Here is a 15,164-nt window from a genome sequence, read left to right as displayed (position 1 = left end):
CTGGACTGCTATACCAGTGGAGTGCCCATAAAATGGAAGGAAATCCTAGGAATGGCAAAGGAGTTATACCTAGCAGTGGTGTTATCTCCTTCTTCCTTGTAGAAGTAACAATCTATCATTTTACAAAGGAAAATTTTTCCATAAAGTTGAATTTATTTCCACAGCTATCAGCATCCTTAATGTGTGCTATAATATGTGAACAGACTATAAATACCCAATACATGGTCACATCAGACTTAACTACTCCAACTTGAATATCCCAAGAAAATTAAATCCATTGGCTAGAACATCGGGACCAGAACCTTGTTGAGCCTGCTACCTCCATACCCTTTTGGGGTTTTGTATATCTTAAGCCAACATTGTTATACCTTCAAATGCATGACTGTATCAGTTGTGTCCATTTATTTCTCTTTTCCAGGAAAAAAAGAAACCAACAACAACCTTTAAAACTCGTGGAATTTAAATACCGAAACCTAAGAATTACTAATACAAATTGATTTTGTGTATATAGATTATTCACGTGCAGTCAGAGTGACTTTTTGGTCTCTGTCTAAGGAATGCCCTTTTCTTTGCAGGCCAAGAGCAGTTTCCTGAGAAGTGTCACTTCCTGAGAAGGCTGAGTGGCCGCCATTCTCCACGTAGGCAGAGCCGGGAGGCCCGGGCCCTGACTTTGCAGCAGTCTGCCCATCTGACGGTCAGGAACAGCTTCCTGGTGGGACTACAGACAATGGTGAGTGCCCGTGTGAGGCCAGGGGCTTTGATAGCCCTGTCTCCTGGAGAAACTTGTTTTCTGATTTTCCAGTCAGTCCTGTCATTCTCTGAGACGTAACTTCTAAAGAACTGCCAACCATCTACCTTTTCTCTTTACACTTTTTTTTTTGCACCCTGCCTATAGCCAGTGTACTTCTGTAAATAAATGACATCTTGTGTTTTCTTTGTGCATAAGCATGCAATGCCACACATGCCAACCCAGAAGCAGAAAGAAAGACATTGGGCTATTTTGTAGGTCTTTAATCCCAACATCGCATTTCTTTCAACATCAGTTACAAATAAGCTATTATCAAGTGTCCAGCTGCCAGGAGCCTTTGAAATCCAGTAATTATTTATGAGAATTTTATAGAGAAGAGGTAGAAAACATAAAATGGCTTTGGTTCATAAAACAGGAAAGATAAATGTTGCCAGGAAAAAAAAAATCTATAATAAGTGTGTAGTGAACTATGTGAATAAGAATCTGTTGTACGCTAGTGAGATCGTTAAATGGAAATCAAGGATATTTGCTGTGTTAATGAGCAAACCCTGTGTATCTATATAAAGCGAGTTTATTTCATAAGATATATCTATATATCTATATCTATCTATCTATCTATCTATCTATCTATATATATATAAATCTAATGCTTGGTGTTAGGAGACTGTTGGGCCTGCTGATGAGTATATTATAAAGCAAAACTTTTATAAAGCTGCATTTTTTTGTTTTCCTTTTTTGGGTGTTGTTAAGATTGAAGATTTTGATTGGGGATTTCCAAGTTTTTTTCTAAACAGAATTATAATTTCATTGTCTGCTTTTCAAACAAGAATTTTACAAAGCAGAAAAGCATAGAAATTTATTCCTTGCTTTTCCATATGTCATCTAAGCACTCCACTATTTTATGGTCTCTGACTCTATCCAGAGAGAACTGATACTGGCATATAATGCAGGCAAAGATTGAGAGCAGGAATTCTATAGAACGTCTAAATGTCACAGGTGTTGTTGGAATGCAAATGCACTTTTCTATACATTTTCTAGGTATTATATATAGCTAGAGTTCTGTACCATATTTTTACACTTTTCTTTCTGACTTTGTCACCTATTACCTTTTCCCAAGTTACTTGCAACTAAAAATATGCTCATGAAATTAAGAGCATGGATGCTTTGGCAAATAAAGATGGTGCAAGTTTTCTGCTATCATTAAGATATAGGCTATATATCATTTTCTGATATTGCTGGTGGGTTGAACTGAACTAATTACATGCTGTGAGAAATCTTCCTGACATGGGACTCCTGTCTGTCAACATGGGATAGATTTTACTTTGGAGATAAGTAATTTGGGTAATCTAATTATTTGAAGAAGGAAGGGTGAAATGAGTGATACAATTAAAGGAAAATTATATTTCAATAACAGTAGAATTAAAAGTTAGAAAACACATGTAATTAATGAAGGGGTTCATTTTGTTTGGTATGTTAACCATAAAGTCAAGGTCTTGATATTCTTTCATTGACAGAACTCATCCATGAGTTTTGCAGAACTTGAAATTAAGAAACAGTTTCCTTTCAGAGCAAAGTGAGATGGTACATTTTTCGTTGAAGACATTATATTAAAATGGATGAAAAAACCTGTTACTTATGTCATTCTGTCATATTCTTAAGTCACATTGTTCATTGAGCTACTAATTAATATGTAGGAAAAGTATTTAATTGATATCCTCATTTACTTACAGATATTACTTTAATGGGTTAAAAAAAAAAGTATATGGCATTTAACACAGGAATTCTTTAAGCCCTTGCAAGTTGTGAATAGCCTGTATTCTGTCTGATGATATTACCATAGCATCATTTATAATCAAATGTACATTTTTATAAGTACTGTAAGTTATAAATATGAGGGGTTCTATTCCTTATGATAGCATTTTTGGAGTTAGTTACCTGAATAATATTCACTGCAAACACTTTCAGAGTAATTTTGCAAAAATAAAACAAATCTTGAAGGGCTACAACTGCTTGCTTACTAGAGACAGAACTATTTGAAGGAGAAAAAAAGCATCTGCCCCTTTTCCCCCTAATGATATTATTGTCTTCTGTATCATGGGAATTTGCTGTGGGAAAAAGAGAGGTGTGTTGTAATTCAGAATTGCTTTGCTTATCTGGGAGTTTGAGCCTCCCATTCAGAATGTGACCTGATGGGGCGCCTGGGAGGCTCAGTGGGTTAAGCCGCTGCCTTCGGCTCAGGTCATGATCTGAGCGTCCTGGGTTCGAGCCCTACATCAGGCTCTCTGCTCAGTGGGGACCCTGCTTCCTCCTCTCTCTCTGCCTGCCTTTCTGCCTGCTTGTGATCTCTCTCTGTCAAATAAATAAATAAAATCTTAAAAAAAAAAAAAAAAAAAGAATGTGACCTGACTTGTTCAGATGGCAACAGTTTCTCATAGTCTCCTGTTATCACTTACATTTCTGTTTGTGTTTTGACGACATCCTTGAGTGGAAAGCATAGAAAAGACCGAAGTTCATCTCTTGAATCTTCATTTGTAAGTCTGGATGCATTATTCTAGAACTAATGATTCCATGATATGTGGCATCACTAAGGAGAATGAAAACCTCACCTTGGCTTTGCCCCTGCAATAATTTTCAATTATAGGCTATAATTAACCTGAATAATGACAACAAAAGAAACGCTTAAGAAAAGTAATTTTAGCCGAAAAGAAGTTTAATGTAAGCAACATTCTTCCAGTTAACAAATATTTATGGGCCAGGAACTTTGTTACAAGGTGCTGGGGATCATGAAACTCACACCTACGCTGTGCTATCATTACAAGTTTTTCTGAGCGATATACAGAATAAAGCACAAAATCGTATCTCGGTTTACATGGAACAGGCAGAGCTGCCATTGTCATAGAAGGGAAGGGGGTTGCACTGGGGATTTGCTATTAGAATTGACCTGAGGCCTAAGGTAGTAATGTAAGGAGGAGCAATGTAGGTAGCAGAAAGAACAGGTCCAAGAGTCCTGAGATAGGGCACTGCCTGGCACCCATGTTGAACTGGAATGGAGCACAGAAAGCAGAGAGGACAGTAGAGATCATACTGCCACAATGAGTGAAGGACCTTATAGACACTATTTAAGAAATTCGCCTTTATTCTAAGGCCCATGAGAAACCACTGGGGAACCTTAGGCAGGAAAGTGATAAGGTTAGATATCTATTAAAAGTTATCACTCTGGGGTGCCTGGGTGACTTAGTTTTTAAGCATCTGCCTTAGCTCAGGTCATGATCCCAGGGTCTTGGGATTGAGTTCCATATCAGGCTCCCTGCTCAGTGGGGAACCTGCTTCCTCCCCGCCGCCCCACCACTTCTCCTGCTTGTATGCTCTCTCTTTCTATCTCTGTCATATAAATAAATAAATATTTTTAAAAACCATCACTCTGGGGGTGCCTGGGTAGCTCAGGTAGTTAAGCATCTGACTCCTGATTTCAGCTCAGGTCATGACCTCAGGGTCATGAGACTGAACCCACATTGGCCTCTGCACTGGACATGGAGCCTGACCAAGATTCTCTCTCTCCCTCTCCCTTTGCCCCTGCCCTGCCCACTCACTCTCTCATTGTCTCCCTCTCACTCTCCCTAAAAAAAAAAAGTAAAATCATCACTCTGATTTATGTGTAGAAAGAACAGATGTAGAAAGAAGTTATGGGGAAACCAATTTGGCAGATTTTACACTAGTTTAGGAAGGAAAAAGTGTGAAGGTATAAGGGTCTGGTAAAAGATGGAGACAAGCACATGGATTTCACAGCTGGTTAGAGAAGAGAGTGCACTGAATGAGTTAGAGATGAGAACAGAAGAGCCAAAATGATAGTCTTTTTAATTTTTGTTATGTTTGGCTTGAAGTGGCTACAAAATATATAAAATGGATAGAATATCTGTGGTTCTGGAACCCAGAAATCTGGACAAAAATTGAAATTGGAGTGATTGGCTTTTACATGGCCACAAATGATAGAGATCATGATAGAGAATGAGATTGTTTGTTAAAGAGATCATTGGAAGTAAAAAAGAAAGTCCTGAACAGAAAGAACCTGAAGTTCTCTGAACTTTAGTGGTTGGGTAGAGAAGGACAATTGAGAAAGGAGACTGAGAAGAAACAGAGAAGTAAGGAACACATTGAAAATGAGATCATTTTTAGGAACCAACAGAAGAAGACAGTGTTTTAAGAAAGTGCTAAAAGTTCAGTAAGATGAGAATTATGAAGTATCTCCTTGTACTAAACAAGAGTATCGCAAGTTGCCTTAGCAACAAAGCATTGATAGAGCAGTGACCCAAAAATCACATTGTCATAGGAATGATAGAGGAAGAAATAAGAGCAACAAATGCAGAATATTCTTTTTGAATTTGGCTATGAGATTGAGAACATAAATAGGAATGCATAAGGGGAAAGATGTGAAATGAACAGGGGAGTTGGGTTTTTTTTTTTTTTTTAATGGTAACATGAAATTCTGGAGAAAATTGGCAGAAATGGGGTACAGCAATCCAGTATAGATGATGGTTTTTTAAAAGGAAAGGAGTATCTTTCACCTTATATCACAAGAAGGAGAGGAAAGGATCGATGCTAATGCTTAAAGATTTTATTGGCTTGATGATGGGAAATTAAAGTATTTGCTGTGAGAAGGATGATCGTATTAAAAATAATGGGCAACAATATAATCATGGGGTAGAGGGAAGTAAGGAGGGTTTGATATAGTCATTATTTTGAATGGTGAAGAATAGCAACTAGAGAAATGCATTGGAAGTACTCAGTATTGCTGAGACTGTGAGGTTATTGACTATGACTCTTCAGAGGACTACATGATTTTCTCTAGACCTCCAGCAGGAAATCTCATGGTGGTATTAATCCAGGATGGAATTTTCCAAGTAGTGTAGAAAGAATAAAAAGAGCATGAGACTGCAAGATGGTGGTAAGAGAATAATTAATTTGCCACCGATACCAAGCAGGATGGGAAATGAAACAAAGACCAGAAAACCAGGTGTAATGATACTGATAGAGTCACATAAAAGACTGAGTGAGATAACTGAGCCAGTAGTAAGAAAGAAGTCTGTGGTGAGACAGAAGGGTATTTGAGTTAACATTTCAAAATAGGATTTTAGGTATAGGTATCCCATTTTGTGACACTGAGAGTGAGTGGTTGAGGTGGAAAGGATTAAAAGCTCATTGAAAATGTGAATATCAAGAGCCTGAGAGGCCAGGACGTACCATCTAGTAATGAAGGGGATTGGGATGTGGAGAGCCTGATCCCAAATTTAAATTAATGAAGAACCTTGTCTAGAAGGTTAGCTATTGAGAGCAGAGAGAAGAGATTAAGAGGGGCATGACTAGGTAAGTGTAGACTCCAAGAGTAGTTTTTGCTCAAGACAATGAAGGGACACGATGCCCTGTAAATGCTGTGGAGAAAAAAGCAGAATACTCATCTTTCAAATATAGTACCATCTTATCTTTATTCCACATGTAACTGTCTGTGTTATGTGGTTTGAGAGGACGCAGCACTCTTCAGTCCAAACACCTACGCCATTAGGCCTGTAGTGATGCCTCCAAATTTTATGAGAGTTAGGTCCTTTCCCAACTCCCCTTGGCCAAGACAGGAATGTTCCAAGTCTTAGAAGAATTGCACAAGAGATTCTTCTGGCACAGTGATCAGAGGATCCTGGGTTTGAAATGAGGCTCTGCCATTTTGCTACTTTCTAGCTGGTGATCATAGGTAGACTAATTAATACCTCCATAGTACAAATTCCTCATGTGTGAAATGGAAATAAAAATAATAAGTGCCAAGATGCCTGGGTCGTGGAGTTAGCTGAGCAACCGACTCAGTTTTGGCTTAGGTTGTGATCTCAGGGTTGTGGGATTGGACCCCACATTGGGCTCCATGCTTAGTGCAGAGTCTGCTTGCAAATATCTCTCTCTCTCTCTCTGCCCATCACATTGTGATCTCTCTCTCTCTCTCTCTCTGAAATGAACAAATAAAGCTTTAAAGTAAAAATTGGAAATGTGATACTGTGAAGATTGATGGAAGCAATGTATATGAAACCAGCCAATATTACTTGTCACATACAGACTATTTAATAAGTAGATACTAATGGCATTGCTATTATTATCATTAATCTGTCATGCATCCCATTTACTAATATTTTAGCTTTAATAATTTAAAAAGGATTCTTGGACTAAAATGTGCTCTCTCCTGCCTCCATGACATTACTTATTTTAATTACTCCCAAAGGCTCCCCTTACTCTACATCTGACTAGCACATTCAGCTTGAACTGGTGCAAGCCCCAAATTTCTATTTCTTCCCCCCAAAATGTATTCTGTCATCAAACTCTATATAGTGAACAGCTAATCTCATGTAGTAAATCCTCTGTCCCCGGCATCTGAAACCAAAATTGGATCAAAGTAGGTGCTGAACAGTGTTTTAATCTAAAATGGTACCAAAGGGTTACTAAAGGATTACTAAAAGATGGGTTATTTGTTTTTCTTCTAGAAGTAGTACCAGGTATAGAAAGCAGGTGCAAGAGGGAAGCAGCCGGTTAATCTAAACTAAGCAAGGAAAGTGAGGATTCTTTTCTTCATCCATTTTAAGCACTATTTTCTGGTACAGCTGACCAGGAGAATAGGAAATTATGAGTTATCATAATCAGTCTTAGAAATGATGAACATTCTACCATTCCCCCATCATGCCCACTTAGCAAGGGTCTTCATGTGGCAGTATTTCAAATATGATAGAGAGATGTTTGAGTAACAGTCTTTAAAGGTTTATAAAAGATTAATGCGATAAAACATATCTAAAAGACCTAGTATTTCGAGGTGTAATAATTGAGTTTTGGTTTAAATGAATCACTTTTTAAGACATCATGCCCAACAGGAAAGCAATCATATGAGCAAAACTTCCACTTCCAAAAAATTATTATTAATTAAATAATACCCATTGCTTACATATCCATGCTATTGGTGCTAATCTGATGGAACAAAGCATCAACTGTAAAGAGGTATAACTGGCTTAGTCTTTCAGCATATATTCATTGCAATTTTTAAAAAAGTTAATGGAAAAAAATGCTTACAAGCCTGAAAGTAGTGGGTTCAACTTAATTTTTCATATTAGTGACAAGTTGCCCTAACAAGAGAATCAAGTGGAAGAGATTACAGAACAGGAATTCCTTGCAATGGAAATCAGATACAACATGAGTAATTAAACTACTGTTCCTATATTATGATGACGAAGAGAGAGGCAGCTGGCATTCACTGAGCACTTCTCTGCTGAAAAATCTTTTGAACCCTAGTTATGGCATATCTCATTTAATCGTCATTCACTAACTGTTGTCCCCATTTCCATATTTGGAACAAATGATATTAAAAAAGATTGACTTAATAGAAAGCACAGCTATTAAGTGACAGAGCTAGAGTCTGAATCCTGTCAGATGCCAAAGCTAGTATTCTGATCACTGATGTATGAACCCTCAATTTATCCCTGGATTGTCTAGAGAGCCTTGGACCATTAACCTATTCATTACAAGTTCTTAACCAATTTGTTCTGATCTTGACATAACACAGATAAGGCAGTTAATACTTTAAAACCAAGGAATGAACAAATGATTTATGGAGTCTTAGAAAATGCAGCAGAACTGCTAGAACAAATTTTGTCAAAATTTGTCATTTTCTTTCAAAAATTTTTAGGCGGACAAAGCAGGAGTCACAATTCTAAGCTAATATAACCAAGCTCCTGTCATAGTAAACTTACAAGCGAGATGCTGAAAGGGGAGCTAGGTGATAGAGCAGATAGGTCATACCTGGGCTGAGAGTTTGTATTATCCAATGATTATATTGACAAATGAAGGTTATTGGTCTGGTTATGGAAATTATAGATCAAAAGTGGGGGGTTAAATGTGTAAAACATTATTCAAATTTTTCTGTTTAAAATATTTTATTTTTTACAGGTTTTATTTATTTATTTGAGAGAGAGATTGAAGAGAGAGAGAGCATAAGCAGGTAGAGGAGCAGAGGGAGAGGGAAAAGCAGACTCCCCGCTGAGCAGGGAGCCTGATGTGGGGCTTGATCCCAGGACCCTGAGACCATGACCTGAGCCAAAGGCAGGTGCTTAACTGACTGAGCCACCTAGGTTCCCCTGTTTAAAATATTTTAGAAAATATTTTGAAAGAATAATGTATTTGGGATTTTTAAGTTTATAAAATAGATTCAAAGATTTTAATTGCAAGACTACGTTTTCTGAACGATTGAGAAATTTGACTCAGAACTATCCACAGACTGGTGCATACATTTTGAAAAGAAGGAATATGAGCTTTCCACAGTTCATCTCTTGCACTGGGGTAATTTATTTGTGATTTGAACATTTAGTAGACAAATGATTTCCCCAATAATAGATAACATTAGAATGGGGATATTCTTCCTCTACAGAAAGCCTTTAAAAGTATTTGAGTTCCTCGTGAACTTAATTGGTGATCAAACAAAACACAAGAAAAAAATGGATTGAATCTAATAGGGAGAGTTTATTCAAAGTTTGCATGTTATAATAGAAGAAGACTGGAAAAGAGTGATCATGGCATTTCAAAATGATTTCTATTCATTTTTAATTTCTTGATATTGAATAGCATATAGAAAAGTAAATGTCAGTAGTCTCTATAGGAGCTTAAACTTGGTGAAGTAATAATCCTATTGGTAAGCAGCTTATTATGAACGATACAAGTCCAAAGAAGGCAGAGCAAACAGAGACATCAATATGTTTTCCTCAAGTCTGGAATTATTATTTATTTTAGAAGTCTGAGTCAATTTCATTATTCTGTCTCCTTCTTGGTAGTCAATTTATTGTTTAGGGCTCTCTCGATTAAACCCTGTCACTTCAGGGGAAGTTCAAGAGAATAGTGCATTATTGATATTACAGAAACAGTTGTTACTGATCAATACAGTTTGAACCACATACGGGTATATCTTTAAGGACATAATTCATCAAAAACAGGCTTACTGGGGCTCTTCATGCTATTTTCATTGATTTTCCCTTTGTAGGAAGACATGGTAGATACTCTATATGTGACATAAGAGTTACATTCCAAATGAAGTCAGTTGCTCAAAAATGTTCAGTTAGAAAGAAAAAAAATCAAGTGCAAGGATTTTAAAGGAGAAATAAAATTGAGTTTAACTTACTATTCTCACATTTTAATATCCTGTGCCGAAAATGTAATTGAATGGCTTATATATTTTTTAAAAGATTACACATAAGGAATACCAAATTCAACGTGTGAATACCATTCTTGACTTACTGTGTGAAATAGACGTAGAAAATTACTTTTATTTAGTTTTCTTATTGCCACTGCATAGCTTTCTTTTAAATTTAAAATTAAGTATAAGCATACATTGCTTTATGCTATGTGTGTTCTACATATTTGTCTGTTAGGACAAAGTTTGAAGGAACAATTGGAATTCACATTGTAAAGTGTCCTAAATGAACCTCCATGTACAGCAAATAATTGATTTATTAAGAGAATAATAACCTTCTAATCTTGCAAATCTGCATTCTCATACGTAATGTGAGCTTAAAATCAAGATGTCATATTCATTTCAGTATCCACAGAGAATCTGTAATGAGGGCTAAAGGGAAAGGGGCATATCTTAAACTGTTTTAAGAGATAGAAAAATACTGCTCAGCAGTAGTAGTGGAAAAGAACTGATCTATAAGTGAGGTTTATCCCCCCCCTTTTTTTTTAAATATTTTTTTTAAGATTTTATTCATTCACTTGACAGAGAGAGATCACAAGTAGACGGAGAGACAGGCAGAGAGAGAGGGAAGCAGGCTCCCCACTGAGCAGAGAGCCCGATGCGGGACTCAATCCCAGGACCCTGAGATCATGACCCAAGCCAAAGGCAGCGGCTTAACCCACTGAGCCACCCAAGTGCCCCGGTTTATTCCCTTTTTAAAAAATGATTTTGTGGGCGTCTCTGCCTGCCTCTCTGCCTACTTGTGATCTCTGTCTGTCAAATAAATAAATAAAATCTTTAACAACAAAAAAGTGATTTTGTTTGTTTTCTGAAATCCAGATAGTTTAGTCCACATTTTGCATTTTAACCCCGATATCTGTCCAAATAGTCCATTATTCTGATTTTTTCATTCAAGGTGTAATCCACCATCCTTGTAAAACTACTTGAGTGAAATGTCCTCCAGGATTGTCATAAAGAAATCCTATTTGTGAAGAAACTGGAGATGTATACAAGCTACATGGGGCAACTGACTCAAATAGCTGATGAATGTCCAAACTGCCTCTGTAGGTTTTCTCTCTTCTGGTGCAGCCTTCATTTAAGGCTTTACTGATCATCTGATCTGCCCACTCATTCCTCCCAACGCCACTTCAGGCCTCTCTTCCTGATGCATTGCTCTTGTGTATTATTTTCCATAAAATTTTCTCCTCGTCATGTGTATTAGTAACTCATTACTTTTTATTACTGAACAGTATTTCATTGAATGGATGTGATTGATTTATTTATCCATTCACCAATGGAGGGACATTTAAGTTGTTATTTGTTTTTTGGTTAGTTTGAACAAAGATACTCCTACTCTTTGAGAACAGGTGTTTTATGGACATACATTTATTTTGTTATTTCCCTTCGGTAACTATCTTGAAAGTGCAGTTTCTATGTGAAATATATATTTACTTTTAAGATATTGATAAATGGTTTTCCAGAGTGCTCATAGCATATTGCATTTGCATGATCAATATATGAGACTTTGATTTGTACCATATTTCCATCAAAATTTGGTCTTTCAGTCCTTTTAATTTAGGTCACTATGGGGGCTTTATAGTGGTATCTTGTTGAGGTTTTAATTTGCATATCTCTATTGGCTAGTGGCATTGATATTCGTATGTGCTTATTGGTTGTTGGGACATCTTTTTTTTTTTTTTTTAAGGATTTATTTATTTATTTGCAAGGGAAAGAGGGAGAGAAAGAATAGGGGAGAAGCCATGGAAGAGGGAGGGAGAGACTTAAGCAGACTCTGCTGAGCGCAGAACCTGATATGGGGCTTAGTCTCAGGACCCTGAGATCATGATCTGCGTAGAAACCAAGAGTCCAACATCTAAACGCCTGTGTCACCCAGGTGCTCCTGGGACATCTTCTTTTATAAAATAACTATCTGTTCAAATATTTGTCTATCCAAAAATATAGATATTTATCTTATTGAGAACTTTGTGTGGTCCACATAAATCTTTTATCAGATATACGTTCTGCAAATATTTTTTTTTCCCCAGTGCCTGGCTTGCCTTTTCATTTTCTTAATAGTGTCTTTGAAGAGCACATGTTTTTAATTTTAAGTAGAGTTTATCAGGTTTTTTTTTTGTTGTTTTTTTTTTTGTTTTTTGTTTTTATGATTTGGGCTTTCAGTATCCTATTTAGGAAATTTTTGTTAAATCTAAAGTTAAAAGCACTTTTACCTATATTTTCTTTGGAAGCTATGTAATTTTGGTTTTTATATTCAGATTTCTGATTTATTTCTGTTTTTACATATGGACGTCCAATTGTTCCTGTATCATATGTTCAAAAGTCATCTTTTCCTCACTGAATTACCTGATACTGTGCTAAAATCCAATTGCCTATATAAGAATGGGTCTATTTATAGACTATTCTGTTCTATCAAACTTCATACTTATCTTTATACGAATAGCACATAGTGTCTTAATTACTTTAGGAAGTCTTGGGAATCATGTAATACAAATCCTCCAGTTTTGTTTTCCTTTTTGAAAATTATTGGGGCACCTGGATGGTTCAGTGGGTTAGAGCCTCTGCCTTCGGCTCAGGTCATGATCCCAGGTCTTGGGATCGAGCCCTGCATTGGGCTCTCTGCTCAGCGGGGAGCCTGCATCATCCTCTCCCTCTGCCTGCCTCTCTGCCTACTTGTGATCTCTGCCTGTCAAATCAATAAATAAAATCTTTAAAAAAAAAAAAGAAAAGAAAATTATTTAGCTACTGTACTTCCCTTACATTGCCATATATACATTACAGCCTTTTAAACTCAAAAACCCATTTGAATTTTGATTCGAACTACACTGAAAATATAAGTCAATCTTAGGAGAATTGAGCCCTTAGCAAGATTGAGTCTCTTCTCCTTATATATTTGGTTCTTATATTTGCATTATTTTGTTGTTTTCAATATAAAGATCTTAAACATATTTCTTATTTGTCCCCGCATATTTTATGATAGTGATACTATTTTAAGTGACATTTATTGTTACTTGTACCCACAAATGCAATCGATACTTGTATAGTAATACTGTATTCTATGACATTGCGAAACTCATTTATTAGCTTTAAGAATAATTTTGTGTATTCCATAGTACAATTGAATAATCCTTTCATCTGTAAATAAAAGCAGTTTTATTTATTGCTTCCAATTTCTGATCTCCAGTACAAATCTGAAATGAGACGGAGAAGGTAGACAACAATGCCTTGTTACTGATTTTAGCAATAAAGCATTCAGGCTTCTACCAGTAATATGATTTATCTGCAGGTTTGTCATAAACAACATATATCTGGGTGTTGCTTTTTTAAGTTGTCTAGTAGTCTCTAGCTTTTAACTGGAGTCTACTTTTATTTATTTATTTACGGTTTAGGAAATAGACATTTATATTGATGTCACTGTTGAAATGATTTGGCAAAAAAATTCCCAATTTGCTTTATTTTTCCTTCTGACCAAACATTGTTTTCATCTTTTTCCCTGCCTTAATTTAGATTAAAGGAGTATTTTTAGTATTCCATTCTATCTCTACTGTAGGCTTATTAGCTACCTATAGTTCTTTGTTTCTTTGTATTTTAAGTGGTTGCTTCAGGGCTTACAATATACACCTTAAAGTATCACAGACAACTTTTCAACAGCATTCTACCCTGTGAGAAACTTAGAACATTCTACCTTCAATTCCTCTCTCATTATTGTATGTAATAATGTATTGTATGTAATATTGTGATCATACTTTTCACTTTTATGTGTTATAAACTCCACAATACACTACTATAGTGTTTTATTTTAAAGGGTTAACTATCTTCTAGAGAGCTTAAACTAAAGAAAAATGTTAAACATGCTAAAATATGCTAAATACTAAATATCCTAAAATTGCTAAATAATGCTAAATATGCTGAATAAAATGCAAAATAAAAAAAATTCTACTTACCCAAATATCACTTTCATAGTTCTTTTTCTGAACAACCAAATTTATCTTTAACCATTTGCCTTTTGTTTGATAAGCATCCTTTACTATAGTTTGCAGTGCACAACTGTTGATGATGAATTCTCGCCGATTTTGTTTGTCTGACAAAAGGTTTTATTTTATCAGTGTTTAAAAAATATTCTCATTAAATATAGAACTCTGTGTTGATTTTTTTCTTCTAATTTAGTAACGTTGCTTCTCTTTTGACTATCATTACATTTCTATTACGCTAATTACTATGACATTTATATGACATTTACACATTTATAATTCCATTCTTCCTCTCTACCTGATGTATCATTTTTCCTCTGTCTACTTTGAAGCTTTTTTCTTTTTTCTTTTTCTTTATCATTTGTTATGAACATTTTGGTGTGATCTTATTTGCATTATTCTGTTTGATATTAATTGACCTTTGGTTTGGGGGATTATGACTTTCTTCAAATTTGGAAAAATATTAGCCATAGTTTCTTCAGCTTTTTTGTGTATCCAGCTCCTCCTTTTCCAGAACTCTCTTACACTTACGTAAAATAGTTAAATCTTTTTCCTCTGGTTACTGGTGCTCTGTTGATTTTTTTCCCCTTTCCGTCTTTTTTTCTTACTTTATTTTGGGTTATTTCTATTGCTATGTTTTTAGGGTCAGTCATCTTTTTCTATAAAAGTGTATTATTTTTCTATTAAACTTATCCTGTTTAACTTTTCACTTCCGATATTTTCTCTTTAGAAGTTCCATTTCAATTTCTTTTTCATGATTTTCATATTTGTCCTCATTTTATTTGTGTTTTTCTCAACATTCTTTAATTTATGGAGCATTTTTATAGTGGCTGCTTTAATACTCATTCCTGCTTATCCCATCTTGTCTCACCTGAATTTGTTCATTCAATTACTGGACTTCTCTCCTAGTTATGATTTCATGTGTGTATATATATATACATTTGTATATGTATATACATACACATATGTATGTATGTGTGTGTATGTATATCTACATGTACACACATAGATATAGTTATGACTCATATGACTCATAATTTTGGATTGGAGGATAGACATTATTACATTTTTTTAAATATGGATCTTGTTTTATTCCTTTCCAGTGAAACTGTTGGATCTTGTTCGAATATGCAGTTTAAGTTCTATGACTTATTTTGAACCCTTCTAATTTGAGAAGTCTAAAAAATTGTCC

The 15,164-nt window shown here is 35.6% G+C and overlaps 1 protein-coding gene across 1 annotated transcript in view; it reads left to right on the top strand.

The window, feature by feature from the left end:
- Positions 1–585: 585 nt before the first annotated feature.
- Positions 586–15,164, top strand: part of TENM3 (teneurin transmembrane protein 3) — a 1,246,978-nt gene continuing 1,232,399 nt past the window's right edge. Inside the window, exon 1 of the mRNA XM_032328838.1 lies at positions 586–730. The gene's annotated coding sequence lies outside the window, so the exon portion shown is untranslated. The remainder of the gene's footprint in view (positions 731–15,164) is intronic.

The sequence above is a fragment of the Mustela erminea genome, chromosome 21 (genome assembly GCF_009829155.1).
Source record: "Mustela erminea isolate mMusErm1 chromosome 21, mMusErm1.Pri, whole genome shotgun sequence".
NCBI classification, from domain to species: Eukaryota; Metazoa; Chordata; class Mammalia; order Carnivora; family Mustelidae; genus Mustela; species Mustela erminea.
The sequence above is the reverse complement of the archived record's forward strand: the minus strand, read 5'-3'. Positions and strand labels throughout refer to the sequence as shown.